The sequence below is a fragment of the Balaenoptera borealis genome (genome assembly GCF_965194805.1).
Source record: "Balaenoptera borealis genome assembly, contig: HAP1_SCAFFOLD_420, whole genome shotgun sequence".
Taxonomy (NCBI): Eukaryota; Metazoa; Chordata; class Mammalia; order Artiodactyla; family Balaenopteridae; genus Balaenoptera; species Balaenoptera borealis.
In genome coordinates this window covers 136,996-145,886 of record NW_028123776.1, presented here as the reverse complement: position 1 = coordinate 145,886, position 8,891 = coordinate 136,996, and positions in this window count along the sequence as shown.

Genomic DNA, 8,891 nt, shown 5'->3' with positions numbered 1-8,891 from the left:
GAAATTGAGGTAAGCAACAACCTCCTAATTAGAAATGAAAAGAGACGGCGGCATTTCTAGGGTTTGGCTAAGTGTTGCAGGAGGTCATCGAGAGGACGTGACTGCTGGTTGAACCCGAGAGATCTGGACCCCGGGGGGAAAAAAAGGGCTCATCACCGCTCCCGTCCTCGGTACAAATGTATGTTCTGCCCAACATTTTCATAGTGGGAGCCATTTTCAAGAACACAGCATTGAGAGAGAAATGCACTGTTGAGACCATCTGGATGGTCTTCATGAACCCAGTTCAGGCCTCTATATAAATTCTTAAGAATCTTGTGGGCGGGTACAGAGATCTCCCGGTTCTGCAGCCACCAAGAGAAGCCTGGTATTAAGTCCTCCTGTTTATTAAAACCTGCCCCCTGCCCAGCCGGAGTAGCTGGCTCTTTCTTAGGTCTCTCCTTGCTTTCTGTGTGCTGGGGCAACTTTTCGAACCAAGACTAAGTTGAACCCAAATGCTCTTTTTATTTTTATGTTTTTTTCCCCCTTGGAAGTATTTGGGGAATAAAAAGTCAGTCTAGTCTTCAGTGGTTCACTTTGTGATTCTTTATTACGGTCAGTTACGGCAGATGAGCAGTGAATGTGTCACTTTAAGAAGAAAATCTTCTTAACCTTGAAGGGATGAATCAGCTGTGAAATGCTCTGATACATTCGGAGGGATCCTTTTGTAGATTTATGCTATAAAATTGAAAAACATTTTACACAGGCTGACGCAGGCTCTAGTTCAATAAAATCTACAAACATCGCTTCTCTTTCCTTTTGAGAAAAAGAAACACTATAGATCATTATTTTCCTAGAATAAAATGAATAACTTTGAACATCCATCAAGTATAATGAGGTATTCTTTAATTGATCCAAGCCATTTAGGCTCCTAACGGCACTGTCGTTTCCAGAAAAAAAAAAAAAGTTGTCAGTGCGTGTAATTTTGTTCCTCTATTTTTTCCTCATATATTTCAGTTAGAAAGCTTTTGAAAAATCACATATGCAACTCTGTAGTAATTCCTAAATGATGATGGATAGCAGGTGTGTAATTATAAATTAGTATCAGCTGGATAAGGAGAGGTACATTTTTAAAATGCAAAACATCTGCCATCAGACTAAGGTTGCTCTGAGCCTCTGCGCTCTCTAGCCCTGTCTCTACCGGGAGATAAATTAATGAAAACTACTTGGCTCAACCGCTGGCAAAACTCTTCCTGTTTGTACCACACTTGGAAAAAGACTCTTGGGACTAGAAGTGGAATCCTTCCTATTGATTGGCTGGTTAAATAGAGGACCATTAGCTTCAGACGGGCTAGATTGATTATACAGCAGCAGCGCGAGAGCCGAGACTCAGAGCGGAGTGAGCGTCAGGGTGAGAAGGAGAGAGAGGGGAACGCAGGGTTCGGGGCGGGGGAGGGCAGCGGGGCGCGTTCCGTCGCATCCCTGGGTGACCGCTGGTGCCCCTCGCCTGGCTCCACAGCTCCCTCGGTCAACAACTTTCTGAGGTGCCTTTTCTTTTGCAAGAGGATGTCAGCTCCGAGCCCCGGCAAGGAATAACAGACTTCACCTTGGATTTGTTCACCCACTCCTGCTTCATCAAAGAGGATTTTGGAAAGAAAACCCCAGTCAAGTCCCCTTTCCAGCCCCACTTTGTTCCAGAATTGAACAGAAACAGTTTCCTGTTCCAGGTAAGAAAATTAAATTGTTATATCTGGTTGTCTTTTTAGTCCTACACGATAAAATACAGCAGAACTCTGCATGCTTTAAAAACTGAGTTTGCAGTGATGTATTAAAGTTAATACAATACACAGGCACGTGGATTTAGAAATGTGTTAATGCATATTTATGTGAATATGTGTGCTATTTTATCTCCAGGTACATATAAGTTTTTTGTTGGTTTTATAAGATCACTAGATTATAAGTTTATGAGCAGATAGTCTGCACGAAGAAGAGAAATAAAGTCCTCACGAAAAAGGGCATTTCTGGTGACAACCTCGAAATATGTTCACATATATGGTTCTTAGCTGTTAAACAACTTTGAACAATAATAGCAAAGCCTGAAAGGACCATTACTGAATTAAATGTCTACTATTACATTTCATGCAGACATAGAAGCTACTAGGTGCTTTTCAGTGATTGTCAGTGGTGATTTTTTTTTTTTTTTCGCTAAATGTCTTTTGATTGCAGTCTTAACGCTTCAACATAAACATCATGTGTCTTAAATGACGTGACATTAGACTGCCATCTTATTATGGCTAAGTTATTGATAACTAGCGTTTGGCCTTAAGTACAGAGCTAAGGCCAAGAAATATGACTCTGGAGATGTTTAGCTAGTGCTCAGAGCTGCAGTTCCCTCCGTTCCCTCAGTTAATGATTTAAGTGTCAGTGATGGTATGTGCTGGTAAAGTGCCTGGGAATATATATAGGAACGTTGCACATATTAAAGTCTCTGCTGGGAATGGGGATTTGTTTTCATGATTGTAAGGAAAGTGATAGGGTGGAATAGGAATAACAGGCTGGGACAATGCAGTGCTGATGTAGTTGGTTAACCTTAGGTTTATAGGTCACAAATGTCAACTGCTAAAGAGACGGCATTGTACTATGAGACAAAAAGGATTTATTTCATCCTTTCTAGAATTAAAATGGTTTGTGAGGTTTTTCTGATGGCGGTTGATTTGCTTTTGGATCAAAGAAGTGAGATATTTTATCCCAAGAGCTGTTCTGATTGTCCTTTCAAGTGGAGTTCGCTGAGTCACTCCTAATTGGAACCAAGGTTCCATCTGTGATAAGTCCGCAAGACTTTTTAATGTGTTATACAATGTTTCAAATGAGAATGTGACGGCCAACCCTCTTGGGAGCCAATGTAGCTGAAGTTCTGCGTATTACATACTCTGAACGCCAGTATTTTTATGTGTTTCACCCTGTCTCGTATTTTAAACCTAACTACATATTTGAAGAGCACAGCTTTTCATGATATCTATTTTGTCTTCCAAATGTGAAATAATATTTTCATGTTTTGTTATTAAATATTATAGCTACCCAGATATTTCTATATATAATAGCTATACCAGAAGGGAATGATTGTATCATTGTTATACATTTTTTGAACTGCAGTTTGACAAAAGGAATAGAAATGTGGATTAGAGAATACTGGATTTTTAAACTTTGAATTGAGTCATTTGAAAAGAATATACACCTTTTTTGGGTATTATGTTTGAGAAACTAATGCCAAACTATGGACTGAGGAAAGTGGCAGGCACTGTAGACCGTACATTTATGTATATATTAGCACTGTTGTATCGGATCCACATACAGCATTTGTCTTAAATCAGTTTTAATCTTGTTTAATTATTGCTTTGTGTATTATATTATGCTAACTTTTTGTGCAAATTATCCAAAATAGTGTTTTAATCCTTCCATTTTATTGTTTATGCAAATAATATGAGATTTCAACAAAGGATATACTTAAGTTTTAGCGAATTTGGTAATTTCTATATTTAATACACAAAATTATTGAAAATTCCGTAACTTTTGTTGCAACAATATTAGTGTGAGAGCTATTTATACGGTACATTTTCCTTATAGCAGTTATTTATGGGTTCTATTGAGGTATACACAGTAAACAAAACTAATTCTTAATTGCATTGTATGATTTTATGAGACAGTTAATACTTTAGCACGGACAGATGTAAATCTCCATACTTAATTTTTTCCCATGAATAGGCATATTTTTCCTTTAAAAAGACTTTTAAAATAATTTCTTAATCCATGTACCTCTTGTACTTGGGCATCTTCTTAGCTTACCCTCAGTATTACTTCGATTCTCTCTTTTTCTTATCTTACATATTCTGTGGTTACTCCTAAGAGGGATTCCCCATATTCTTAATAGAAATGGTATCATGATTGGGGAAAAAAGCAAGTTATTTTTTAAAAAAATATTTCACACTTCCCAACTATGTAATTAATATGGCTCCTGCATTCTTGATCAGTGCTTCTCAGCAAACATGACTGAGGAAGACACATGTCCTAGCAGTCATGTATATAAACTACAGTCTGAGTCAAATCCAGCCGTTTACTTAGTTCAGCTTAGGAATCTTCACTTTTCTATGCATTTTTGAGAAGGCTCCATTTGACATTTTATTCAACTTTCCATTCATTTCCATAGTATCAGATGTCTTCCAGCCATAGTGAACCAACAAGAACTGAGAAAGTACAACCTATTCTGTTTTTGTAGATATCTGAACCGTTAGGGGGCTCTTTCTTCCTATGTTCTACTCAGCAAACCACTGTGAGAGGTTCTACTGCTTTCTTAAAGTGTTTCCCTGTTTTTAAAATGTCGAGTGCTGCTTGAAGTAGGTATCTCCTATTCCCCACAAAAAGAAACATTTCAGATCAATAAGAATTCTTTATTTTCACAGGAAAGTGAATTTATCTTATGCTTTCTAAATTTTTTCTCTTTCAAATATTCTTGTATATAAGAGGTTTAATTTTTGAAAATAACAGAGGCTTCAAATATTAAAGTGACTGATTTTAAACAAATATAAAGATTATATGTTATGCCACTAGCATCTGAAATGTTCAAATAAGGAAAAAACTAAAGGGAAGACACTTCTTTTACAATTGTCTGCAAATATCTGTGAACCACATAGACAGAATGAGTGACTCTGGGCTTACATGCAGTTTGCTTTCAGGAGAAGAGAACAGCAGGCAGCTAAGAGAATATTACTTGTTCTCTACAAAAATAGACATGGAAGAATTGAAAATAATAGGATGGTGTCACTGTCCATACACGTGTCCAAATACAGATAGGAACTCTATTTTTAAGTATCCGCCCCCCCCCCCCCCCAAATTCTTCATCGTACTGTATGAAGGTTTCATACATATACACAGAGGGTGATGCAAGGGCTGATTATGGGGGGAAGTGTGTTTCCTGTATCACTTCTGAAGCCATGCATGTTGAATTACACTGCAGACTTTCCTGATAAATGGAAACACATTCCTCCATCTCCAAAACAGCTAAAGATGTCCCCTGACTGCAGGTCTTATTTGGGGATTAGTCAACACTTAATGATGTCTCTGTGCAAAAGTAATCTATTTAGTAGGTCTGGGCTTTTCATCCCATGATGGCAACTCCAGGGAATGAGAAAGAAGTGACATCCACTTTCTGAGAGAGATTTATTTTGGGAAGTGAGGGAAGGGGAGGGATTCTGGGCAATGAATCATGGAATTCCAATCCTTTATTGAACGTTCATTAACTTATTAGGGTAGAAGAGTAGTTGCTTAAATAAAATGGGAAGATGGAAATGGTACAGTCATTTCCTTTACTGGTGTTTTGAAAGTAGACATGTAAGGGTTTTATTCTTTGTCTGAAAATATGCATACCTTGAAAGGAGTGAATTTTGAATGCGACTAGTATAATATACATAGTTGTGTGGTAACCATTCCAAGTATATCTGGAATAGGCTGGTATATGGTCTAATGCAGTTCTTTCTCACAAAATTGTATTTTGTTTATGTGAATTATTGAGTAATAAAACTTGAGTGGGCATCCTAATGCTACAGTTCAATGTAATCAGTATGAAAAATATTTTAAGAAATTTAACTTTTTTCTTCTAAAAAGAGGTTGTCTTTTATGTTAAAGTAGGGCAATGTTGGAGACAGAAAAAAGGGCTAAATTTGAAAATAAGACAAAGAAATGAAAATGCAGTGACTGTACTTGATTTTTTTTTATATTGCAAAATTTTACCCAGAACTAAGAGCTAAATATAACAATGCAAGTTAAATATTCATGTTTTCTATTTAATGGTAAAGAGGTAAAAATACCACTGAAATGTAACTTTCTATACCTCACATGATATGAGGACAAATCTCTATAGAGATGTGAAGAGTAGAAAAATCAGTACCTGGTATGGGTAGCTACTAATATGGTGGCCTAATAGTAGACTTTCAAAGGAAACAAGATAGCTTATTCCTATTGAGTTTAATCTAATGGATTGAGAAAGATAATATAAAGAATTAGAAAGCATGCATCTGTCTATACTTGTTTTGTTGCTATTACCAATGAACTGAATTGCACTTTTCTATAAAATCACTCCTGAGCCTGTTTGTTTTCGTAAAACTGTGTGTGTATATGATTGGGTGAAAATATCTGTGTGGATATACGGGTATAGTTTTTACAGAGTTTGAATAACATAAAAATATAATCACCTTTACTATGCAACATGATTTGTGTTCTATAGCTTCCATTTTCCACTTTAATAAGTTATCCACATTGTATTCAAATCCCCCCCACCGCCCCACTGGTACACACACATAAACGGCCAATATGATTACCTCTAGCTATGTTATATTAGAACTTGCTTACGTATAACCTTAGATTGATCCATGTTGTTTCTCTTCTAATGGGCATTGTTGCATGTCCATTAGAACTGTGTCTTGAATCATGTAACTGAATCCTTAAATCTTGTTGTTTACCAAATTCCAGTTACCCTAAATTGTAAATAAGATTTTACCACAGGGTTACTGAGAATAATGGAAGATAACGTATTATACATTTTAGTAATTCATAGAATGGATAAGGTATAGGTAGAAATAAGAGTGAGCTTTATTACTTGTCTAAAGGATATACAAATACCACTCATGTTAAGTAATCCATTCTAACCTGTGATTGGCAGAAAAAGAAAGTGGGAGAAGGTCCAGTAGCAAAACATAGTATATAACAAGTAGCATTTTAGAGCAGACATGGCAAATGGGTTTCAAACATCTATAAGATAGCCATTTTTTAAATAAATAGTTAAATTTTTAGATTAGTTTGCATTTACTGAAAAATAAGACGAAATGACATAGACTTCCCATATACTCTCTCACTTCCATCTCCCTGCTACCCTACTAGTTTCCTCCCCCAACCTGGCTAGTTCTCCTGTTATTAATATCTGACATTTTCAAGATACATTTGTTATGATAAATGATAAGATATTATTAACTAAAGTCCATAGTTTACATTAGAGTTCAGTCTTTGTACTGTACATTCTATGGGTTATGACAGATGCATAATGACATATATCCACCATAGAGTTACATGAACAAAAGTTCCGCTGCCCTAAAGTTTCCCTGTGCTCCACCTATTTATGTCTCCCTCCCTCCCTCCCTCTGAACCTCTGATCTTTTTACTGTCTGCATAGCTTTGTCTTTACGAGAATGTCATATAGTTGGAATCATACAGTGTGCAGTCTTTTCAGATTGTCTTATTTCACTTAGCAATATGCATTTTAAGTTTGTTTATGTCTTTTGGAAACTTGACCTCATTTCTTTTTATTGCTGAACAATATTCCATTGCATTGATCAACCACAGAATGTTTTTTTTTTTAATCCATTTATCTACTGAGGGGCATCTTGGTTGCTTCCAAGTTTTGGAAATTCTGATTAAAGTTGCCGTAAACATTCAGGGAAAGGTTTTTTGTGTGGACGTAACTTTTCAATTGATTGGGTAAAAACAGTGCGTGTGATTTCTTACTCATATAATAAGAGCGTGTTTAGTTTTAAAAGAAGCTGTCAAACTATCTTCCAGAATGACTGTGTCATTTGCCTTCCCATCAGCAATGAATGAGGGTTCCTGTTGCTCCACATCCTCCCTAGAATTTGGTGGTGTCAGTGGTTTGGATTTCAGTCATTCTTTTAGGTATATACTATATCTCATTGCTGTTTTTTACATATACTTTTGATTGGTAATAATCTGCTTGTGCCATGTTGAGAATAAGTCCAAGGGACATCATGGGTCTTCAGGAAACATGTCCATAATCAGTTGGACAGGGTGTGTGTTTGGTGAGGAGGGAGTCATCCATTATTTGTAACTCACATTCACTCTTCACAATTTAGGGCTCTGGTGGAATGAATGTATAAGTTAGAGCAATCAAATAATTCAATCCTGCATTTCTCAGTAATCAGATAATAATAATTTTCTCTTTTTCAAGCACTGTGATTGAATTAAGGGACATAAAACCCCATAAAATTTAGTAGCTATCATCACTTAGACTTTGTTGTATGTCGAAAACCTAACAACTATAACAGCATCCAATCTGATTTCTTTTTGTCAAGCCTCTTCTTTCTTTGCCTTTCCATATTGTTACTTCTAGCCATATTTCTACTGTGGGTAGAAATGTCTGGCTTCATATTACTTATGAGAGAAAAAGAAAATCCTCAGGCAGATTGACATTTTTCATAATCTGGCCCTAACCAGTTTCTGATATCACTGGTGATTACTCTGAGCTCAAGCTCAGCTATATTTTCCCTTTCCCCAAAGTACTTTCTCTCAGCTTTCAACTTTTGCTTAGAATAGTCTTCCTGATTTGATTTGCCTTCCTTACATTCTCTACTAATTCAAATATTACCAAACTTTCTATAAATCCTTATTAAGAATTCCTCTACTATTAATCACATAAGGCCTTGCACTGTTAACTAGATACATTGTTAAGAAAGATACATTGATTGTATCTTTATTACATCCTTCTATGCAAACTATATGATTAAGAAAAAGAAAGATAATCCTTTGTATTTATTTTTTGCAGTCCTTAAAATGCAATGTTCATCCTACTTATTAATGCCTATTTGTTGAAGGAATATATCAAAACATTAATTCTTATTAGTATAAACTTTGTAAATGATTTTTGAAAATTTTTTCATGTCTCCAATACCCTTGCATTTATTCCCCTTTTTCTTTTGATTTAAAAAAAAGAAGGGCACTCCAGTTGGTGGAAAGGTCTCATCTGCGAATCGTTATATGAAGGTAGGTACCTATAAAACTTGTACTCACACCACTTAGCTGCCCTGCTCCTGCTTTTCTGTCTACCCACTGGAACAACATGCAGTTGTATTAATGGT